General features: G+C 49.4%; 1 pseudogene; it reads left to right on the forward strand.

Annotated features, from left to right (window-relative positions):
* The first annotated feature begins 1,440 nt into the window (after nucleotides 1-1,440).
* Nucleotides 1,441-7,731, forward strand: LOC147982774 (F-box/kelch-repeat protein At1g57790-like; annotated as a pseudogene).
* The last annotated feature ends 587 nt before the right edge of the window (nucleotides 7,732-8,318 follow it).

The raw sequence follows: 8,318 nt of genomic DNA on the forward strand, positions 1-8,318 counted from the left end.
ACAGTGAATCAGTAACCTTGTATACAAGACAATTAACAAATTTACTACTTAGATGTTCCTTTAAGAAACAATTGCGTCTCAGGAAAGATGAAGGTAACGACAATTCATTCATTTTAGTGTTTGGCAAGCCTTGTTTGAAGCTCCAACATATATAATCTACTTGTTTCGTTGAAATTCATAGCCATACAAGTAAATTTTACTTAACAGGATATTCTTAGTTTTCTTCTGTAATGGTAAATAAGTATTGCTATATTTTGATATCAATTTTATATATAGACTTTATGTATCGTCGTGTGTCCATCATTGACTCTTCGTCCCTCTCATGTCCAAATCCTGGCTCACCCCCTGGGCATGCTAGAGCCAGAATATATATATCGGTGTTTCATTTCGCTTGACAGGATTGCCCGGAGCGTGAAGATCATTGTTTCCTCTTGCTTGCCTGATCGGACAATCAGAGGATGAAGATGGAGAGGGTGTAGACAACCCAGATAGAAATGAAGAGGAATAATCCCCGGGTGAGGAGTATTTCGCTTGCCCAGACCCGGACATACTCACGTTGTTGTTGTCTTTCACTAGAGAAATTGATACTGGAAACTGAAGATTACAACACCTGCCTGTTCGCGCCAGCCTGATGACCCTGTCGATGTCCGATCTGCATCCGATGGTCTCCAGCTCCGCTTACCGTTTCGCCAAATGAGCTTCAACCTCTGTCGCAGATCGCCCATCCAACGGCTCATCGCGAACCAGTGTCACTATTGCTTTTCAGACCAATCATTCACTACTGTTCGCTGTAGTTCGTTTCTTCACTTTTCCGTTGGCTTATGAGGTTATAAAGCCCTCATTGTGGATCGGAGTTGGTATGATATTGTGTATAGGGTAAAGAAAAAACCTAAGCCACCACTTTGCTCTGAGAGTAAATAGCATAAAGCTACTACTTTACAGGTTATGGTTTCAAAAAACTACCGCTTTTAAATTTTTCTCAGATAACTACCAAGTCAGGAGCCGGCTGTTTTAAAAAACCCAAAACGCCAAGTGCTTATCAATTGATCACGATTATGACAGGTGGGCCCAATGCGTAAGAGCTCTAATTGTTTGACCGTTTGTTTGACCGTTAGGGGTGGGCCTGCATACAAATTTAAAAAAGCAATCCGGTCCCTGCATTTTTTTGTAAAAAGCAATCGGGTGCCTGCTCTCAGATCAGCGCAGCCAGTGGCCCTCCTCTCGCTTCCGAGCTCCACCTCGTGACCCAGCCTCCTTCGGCCGGTGAGCCGCCCGCCGCCGGCGCTCACCGGGGCTCAACCCCGGCCGCTCCTCCGCCTCACCTCCTTCTCTCCCGCCTGTCTACACCCGCCGCTTAGCCATGTTGCACAACGCCATCGGGCCAGTGGCCGCCTCTACACTGGCTCCCCATTGCGGGCGGCGACCCCCTAGCGACTCCCGATGGCGCACGACGGCAGGGTGACACGAGCAGAGGCCCATGGCGGGCAGCGGTTCCTCATGGCGCGCGGCAGCACGGCGACCCGTGCCGGAGCCCCACGGCAGCGAGGAGACTCCGGGCGGCGCGCGCGGCCGGTGCCGGAGACTCTAGGCAGCGCGGACGGCAGCGAACCCCGCTGCGGAGGAGGCCGGTGAGGGCGGTGAGCTACTTGTCACCAGGAGGGCCGGCGAGCTCCTACCAGCAGTACCAGCTTAGGGGGGCTTGAAGTGGCATAGGGCAGCGGCTGGACGTGGCATAGGACGGCGGTGTGGGCCAGCAGTGTGGCCGGTGGCCATGGCGGTTCTCCGGCATTGTTCGCGAGCAGGGAGAGTGGAGGAGAAGAAGGGACGCATAGAGGAGAAGAAAGAGATGACTAGAGATGAGAAGAGACACTGACATGTGGGCCCACATGTCAGTTAACGGTCAAGCAAACGGTCAAACTAACGCTTCGTTTAGGTGTGGGTCCGACCTGTCATAATCATGATCAATTGATAAGCACTCGGCAATTTGGGTTTTTTGAAACTGCCGATCCCTGACTTGGTAGTTATCTGAGAAAAATTTAAAAGCGGTAGTTTTTTGGAACCTTAACTTATAAAGTAGTAGCTTTATGCTATTTACTCATGCTCTGAATGGCTGATAGGCGTCTCTGAAATCGCCGCAAATTCTCGCCTTCGACTCTCCAAAGATCACTATTTTTTCTGTCTGAACTTGCGTTTTAAGTTGTAACTAAAGATTTGTCCGCTGATACTCTGAATCTGACAAAAGATCAGCTGGACTACTGGCAGCGGCTATGCCAGGATAGTGTTCCAGCAATGCCTATGCATATATTAACTCTAGTGTAGTACTGTATTTGGAAAGGCCTGAAACTGCTGCCTATGCATGCTTGGAATTCTCATTGAGGGTTTTGTCTTGTTAGGTTTAATCTTGATTCATGTATCTGCATGTAGTTTAGATGATTAGGGAAGTGTACGTAGGACAATGATGCTTCAGCTATGCGCGTGAAGAAGGCGAGACACCAGGATGCTGTGTGATACGGCGAGGCCGTGAGAAGCGGCGAGACGCGACGAAGTTGGAGTGCAACGGGCTACGATCAGGTTGAGCCGGTCGTGTGCATGCTAGTTTGGCTGGGTCCGTGGTCGTTGGTGTGGCTGCGTAAAAACTGAACTTGGTCATTCAATTAGCTAGGAGCAGTTAGCTGCATGGGTGTCATTAGCCTAGTCGTCAGGATCCTGGAGAGATTTCTGGACAAGGATAAAATCGTGGGTTAGTGGGACTAATGGCCGAGTGTGGCAGCACGGCAAGGCTATGGGTGAGATAAACCCTTGTGTATATATGATGCATTGAGTGAATGAGAAAGGAGGCCGTGAGGGCTAGAGCAGCAACATGTAGCCACTGTATTCATCAAGGACGGAGCCTCTCGGCAAAGCTAACGGATGGTCTGTTCCTTGGTGTACCTGTGTGTGTGTAGTGTGCGTTCAGGTGTTCTTGAGAGAAACCATAGAAGAGAGAAGAGAGAGTTGTGCGAGGCAGCTCGAGGTAGAAGAAGAAGAGCGGCGCTGCGAGGAGGCGGCGCCGAAAATTGGTATCAGAGTCTCGTCGATCCGGCGACGGCGGCGTGGCCGACTCCATGTGAGGTGGAGGATGGCGGCATGAGAAGGAGGATGGTGGCCATGCGGTGCCGCTAGGTGGAGATGGCAGCGCGAAGCTGCCGCAAGAAGACGACGGTGCGATGCCGTTGAGAGGAGATGATGGTGGTGCTATGCCATCATCTCAAGGAGAGTCGGTGTGATGCCGACGGCGGTGGTGCGATGTCATCGCCATCATGAAGAGTTGGTGTGAAAGCAACAAAAGTTGCAGTGTGATGTTGCGGCAAGACGGTGTGGTGATCGGCGTTGCGACAGCATCGTCCACGTCAAGAGGTGGCCGCCGCGTTCGGCAATAGTACATGGTGATGGACGCTGGCGCTGTGATGGTGTCGGTCCACGGCAAGGTGTGCAGCGCCGCGATGGCGTCGTCAAGTGGCAGCGGGTGAAGCCGCGTGAAGATTGGAGAATCAAGATTAGGAGGGAAAATGTTAGGTTTGATCTTGATTCATGTATCTGCATGTAGTTTAGATGATTAGGGAAGTGTACGTAGGACAATGATGCTTCAGCTATGCGCGTGAAGAAGGCGAGACGCCAGGATGTCGTGTGATACGGCGAGGCCGTGAGAAGCGGCGAGACGCGACGAAGTTGGAGTGCAACGGCTACGATCAGGTTGAGCCGGTCGTGTGCATGCTAGTTTGGCTGGGTCCATGATCGTTGGTGTGGCTGCGTAAAAACTGAACTTGGCCGTTCAATTAGCTAGGAGCAGTTAGCTGCATGGGTGTCATTAGCCTAGTCGTCAGGATCCTGGAGAGATTCCTGGACAAGGATAAGATCGTGGGTTAGTGGGACTAATGGCCGAGTGTGGCAGCACGGCAAGGCTATGGGTGAGATAAACCCTTATGTATATATGATGCATTGAGTGAATGAGAAAGGAGGCCGTGAGGGCTAGAGCAGCAACATGTAGCCACTGTATTCATCAAGGACGGAGCCTCTCGGCAAAGCTAGCGGATGGTCTGTTCCTTGGTGTATCTGTGTGTGTAGTGTGCGTTCAGGTGTTCTTGAGAGAAACCATAGAAGAGAGAAGAGAGAGTTGTGCGAGGCAGCTCGAGGTAGAAGATGAAGAGCGGCGCTGCGAGGAGGCGGCGCCAACATGTCTCAGGCAATCATTCTGTTGTTCTGGGGGAAGCAATCACTCTTGTTTGTGTGTGGCAGCATAGTTATGACTATATAATGTATTGCTCTTTGTTCACCGGATTCACCGGTGTAGAGTTCTAAAGGAACAAAGTTTCTAGTATAATTCCCCTAAATTCAAACAAACTGATGATCAGGCTTGTCTTGCTCTTTTCTTCTAGATTCTGGAAGAGAAGAAGCTAGTCAAGTTAGTTTCGGGTTCCAGCTGAAAATCAAGGGCTTTGCAGCATTAATGAGTTATATGCCAGGTTGGTTCATTGGCAATAGTGTACTATGATTGTACTTTGTTTGGTAGAATATTAATAGTTGGCTAACTATAAAATGTCCATGCAACGACTATTAGGATTTAGGAAATTGACAATTTGGCATGAATTTGTAAGATGCTTCCTAGACCAGTTGCTCTGTTACTGTGAGCTCATGAATCATGAAGCACACATGTCTCTTTCCTCATGGCATCTCCTTGCTAGAGTCCTTACGGCACAATGCATACATCTAGAGGTATCAGGGAATCTTATGTTACAGCCTCCTCCTGGATCGCAAAGTCTCGTGAATCACGATTATGTGGTCACTAGCGCTGTGCACATCACAGTTAGGACATTGTCGCCATCTCTCCTTCAAATCGGGGATGTCATGCCATTAGTCAATTAGCATGCCTCCCATCAAAATTGAGTTAAGTTATCATGCCACATCTCGCCCTCACATCACATTGCAACCTTGCGCTCACCAACTAATTCGAGCTTGGGTGCACGTGACGAACTCACCATTGTCCGACCTGCAGTTTGTAAATGAAAGACTGCAAATTGATGCAACATCAATGCAAATAAGTTGTAAATGAAAGACTGCAAATTGATGCAACATCAATGCAAATAAGTTGTAAATGAAAGACTGCAAATTGATGCAACATCAATGCAAATAAGTTGTAAATGAAAGACTGCAAATTGATGCAACATCAATGCAAATAATCAGTTCGTAGAATGCAAGCGTTGTATTGGATTGGGCAAAAGAACTCAAGCTAGCGCTGCTGCTGCCCATTTTTGATTTAGCAGAAGAATTCAAGCTAGTGCTGCTGCTTGACATCTCGCCAGGGGCATCTTCTCAGCAAAACCACCACTGTGCTGCACAACAGCATATTTTACTGCAAGAAAATGAGTTTCGTAGCAAGAAAGGAGCATGCTACCATGAACAATATGAAAAGGTCCTCCTAATCCTTAGCATATAGAACCAGAATGCACTGTCTTGTTCGGCACACAGAGTAATTGTTTTATCATTGATCCCGGCCAGGTACATCAAAGTGATCAAGAAGCAAGTAACCATAGCCCCAGCTCTTGATGTAGAAGGAACGTTTGCTGGAGCCAATATAGATGAAGATCCCTCATTTAGTTCCGACTCCTCAGCCCTAAATATGCCCCTTTTGCAAAAGAAAAAAAGGACATATGTATGTTCTGCATTTCATTATAAATCCTGATTTTTGTAGGACTAATTTGGGTTTCCTAGATATAAATGGAATATAAATCGATTCGTGCTTTATCTCCAAAACTAGGTCTTCTCCTCTCGCCCCATCCAAAATGAGAGGAGCCACCACCGCTCCTCTCCTCGACCACCTCCCTCCCAATCTCATCCCTCACTATCTGATCTAAGGCTTCGAGCCGCCGCCGCCCCTCTCCTCTCCGTAGCCGAAGCTCCGTGGGGCAAAGCACATGCGGGGGATGGTGGTGGCGGTGGGGCCTTCCTCCACCTCGGCTCTGGCATGCGGTTGTGGTGGAGCTGCGCGCGGGTGTCCTTTGCATGTGCGCCGTCCGGCGTCGGCGGCGTAACGGTGAGGGGCCTTCCGTCGTCGATGGCTTAGCCAGACGGGGCAGCGGTTTCGGGTGGTGGTGTGGTTTCGGTCATGCGGTCTCTCGGCAACAGACATCACCCATGGGCGTGATGGATGACGGAGGAGGTCGATCTGGTGGTCCAGTCGGGGATGGGCATGACTTTGCTAGTGAAAGCTTGGTTCAACCTCGGCCAGAACCGTCAACGGTGGTGCCCGCGGGCGTTGTTACTTTGTTGGAAGAGACGTAGGGCGATTCGTGTTCCCTCTATGCCCCGAGCGAAACCCCGGATTCGGGCTTCCCGGATCGGATGATGGCGAGGTTCGTGCGTCGGTAACCCCATCGGGTCATAATCTTTTGGGGTTGTAATCAGCTAGAGGGATAATTGTTTTGCTTGGTTGCTGGGCGCAGGTCTCCGTATGCTTCTCCTGCGGTGATCAAGATGGAGCGGCATGCAATCTACAATATCGACGATGACGAGTCATGGTGGCAAGGTGCAGACGTGCAGTGGGGTCTCGGTGAAGACATGTCGATAAGCACTGTGCCCTCTCCAGAGGAGAGACAGTGGTGTGATCTCCACACTGACTTGTTTCAGCTACTAGTTCCCAAGATTTCTTTCATAGATTTTCAACACTTGAAAGCTGTCTGTAAGCAGTGGACCTCCAGCAACAATAGCATGATCCAGGATGCAAAAGTGTCGCCATTGCTCATGACAACCCGGCCAGTAGGAAGGACCAAGGAGGATCTTCTCGAGATCTTTGATCCGGTGAGTGAGAAGAAGTACAACATCAAGACAAAGATCCCAGCTTCGGGTCTCAAATCGCAGGGTTCGCAATTACTGCATTTCACAAAGAACGGCTGGGTTATCGTGTCGAGAGGCGGCGACCACATGTACTTTCTAGTGAATCCCTTCAAGAATTACCCGGATGGCGGCCATGTGATTGCTCTTCCACCTCTAGATATCATTGGCCTCAAAGGATTGTCGTTCTCTTCTGTGTCGGGTTCTCCGGACTTTGTGGTCCTTGCCTTGGGATCCACGGCACGAAACCATGTTGTCATCATTCAAACATGGCGAATCGGAGACAAAGAGTGGAAGGAAGAAAGCTTAGGCAATGAGGAAGTGCCGTTCATCATGGCATCTCACAGCCCCATCTTCCTTGACGGCATCGTCTACTTCCTGGACATCAATGGCAGGCTCGGAGTCGTGGACTTGAACGCAGATGAGATGGAATGGAAGGTCCTCGACAAGCCAGATCAACCGATACGCGGAAGCGATGATGTGCATACAATCTGCGAGTGGGACTACAGCTATTTGGTGGAGTGGAAACGTGAGTTGGTCGCCATTATCCAAGAAAGCGAGTATGGGTTCAGAATTTTTAAGCTCGATCGATCTAGAATGGTTTGGATGGAGTTGGAAGAGATGAAGGACGCTGCTGTGTTTTGGGATAGAAGCAATGCTCTAATTGCAAGGCCGCCTTGCCAAGGGGATTTGTGCAACAAGGTGTACCTCCCCGGCTATACTGAGACTGACAATGGTGGCAGGGCGCAGGTCTACTACTGCTTGGAAGAGCAAGATTACTACCCTTCCTTCTATGCCAAGGAGCCCATAAACGCCATATGGTTCTAGCCAAACATGGAGGACATTCTTGATGGTGTCTGTTAGTTAGGTCACTCGATTAGGTGGCTGCCTCTTTTTTTTTTGAGTAGTGTCCTTATTTTTATTGTGATGTAAAATTTCTGAACTTTGGTATGGTCTTGTCTTGCCGGTCAGCAAGGATGTTAGATACCTCTTTCGGGCCAGCTCTTATATTCAGCTAGGGAATGGCTGTGCCACATCTTTCTAGAACGACCATTGGCTGGAAGGACAGGTACCGGCTCCGTTGTATTTCAACCTGTTCAAGCATAGATGAAAGCGCAATGTATCGGTGGTGTTTCCTCTTACTAATCGAATTTGAATTACACTGATCAGACGCAACCCAGGACTGGAGGTCCTTCAGGAATAATATATATGAGATGGTATCACCGGATATTCTCCCGATGGGCAAGATGTGATAACTTGGAAATGAACCACCGATCACCAATATATAGCTCAGAGCATAGTTGCCACGAATTCGGGTCGACCGGGTAGAGGAACGGGGTCGCGGGTCGAGGGTCGCCACCCCTGCTCGGTGATGGATGATGTTTGATGGGAGCGCGCATAATGATGGCGCTATCCAGCGTCGTGATGGCATCGACGATAGAAGGGAGGCT

Source organism: Triticum urartu, chromosome 2A (genome assembly GCF_056163025.1).
Source record: "Triticum urartu cultivar PI428250 chromosome 2A, HENAU_Tu73, whole genome shotgun sequence".
NCBI lineage: Eukaryota > Viridiplantae > Streptophyta > Magnoliopsida > Poales > Poaceae > Triticum > Triticum urartu.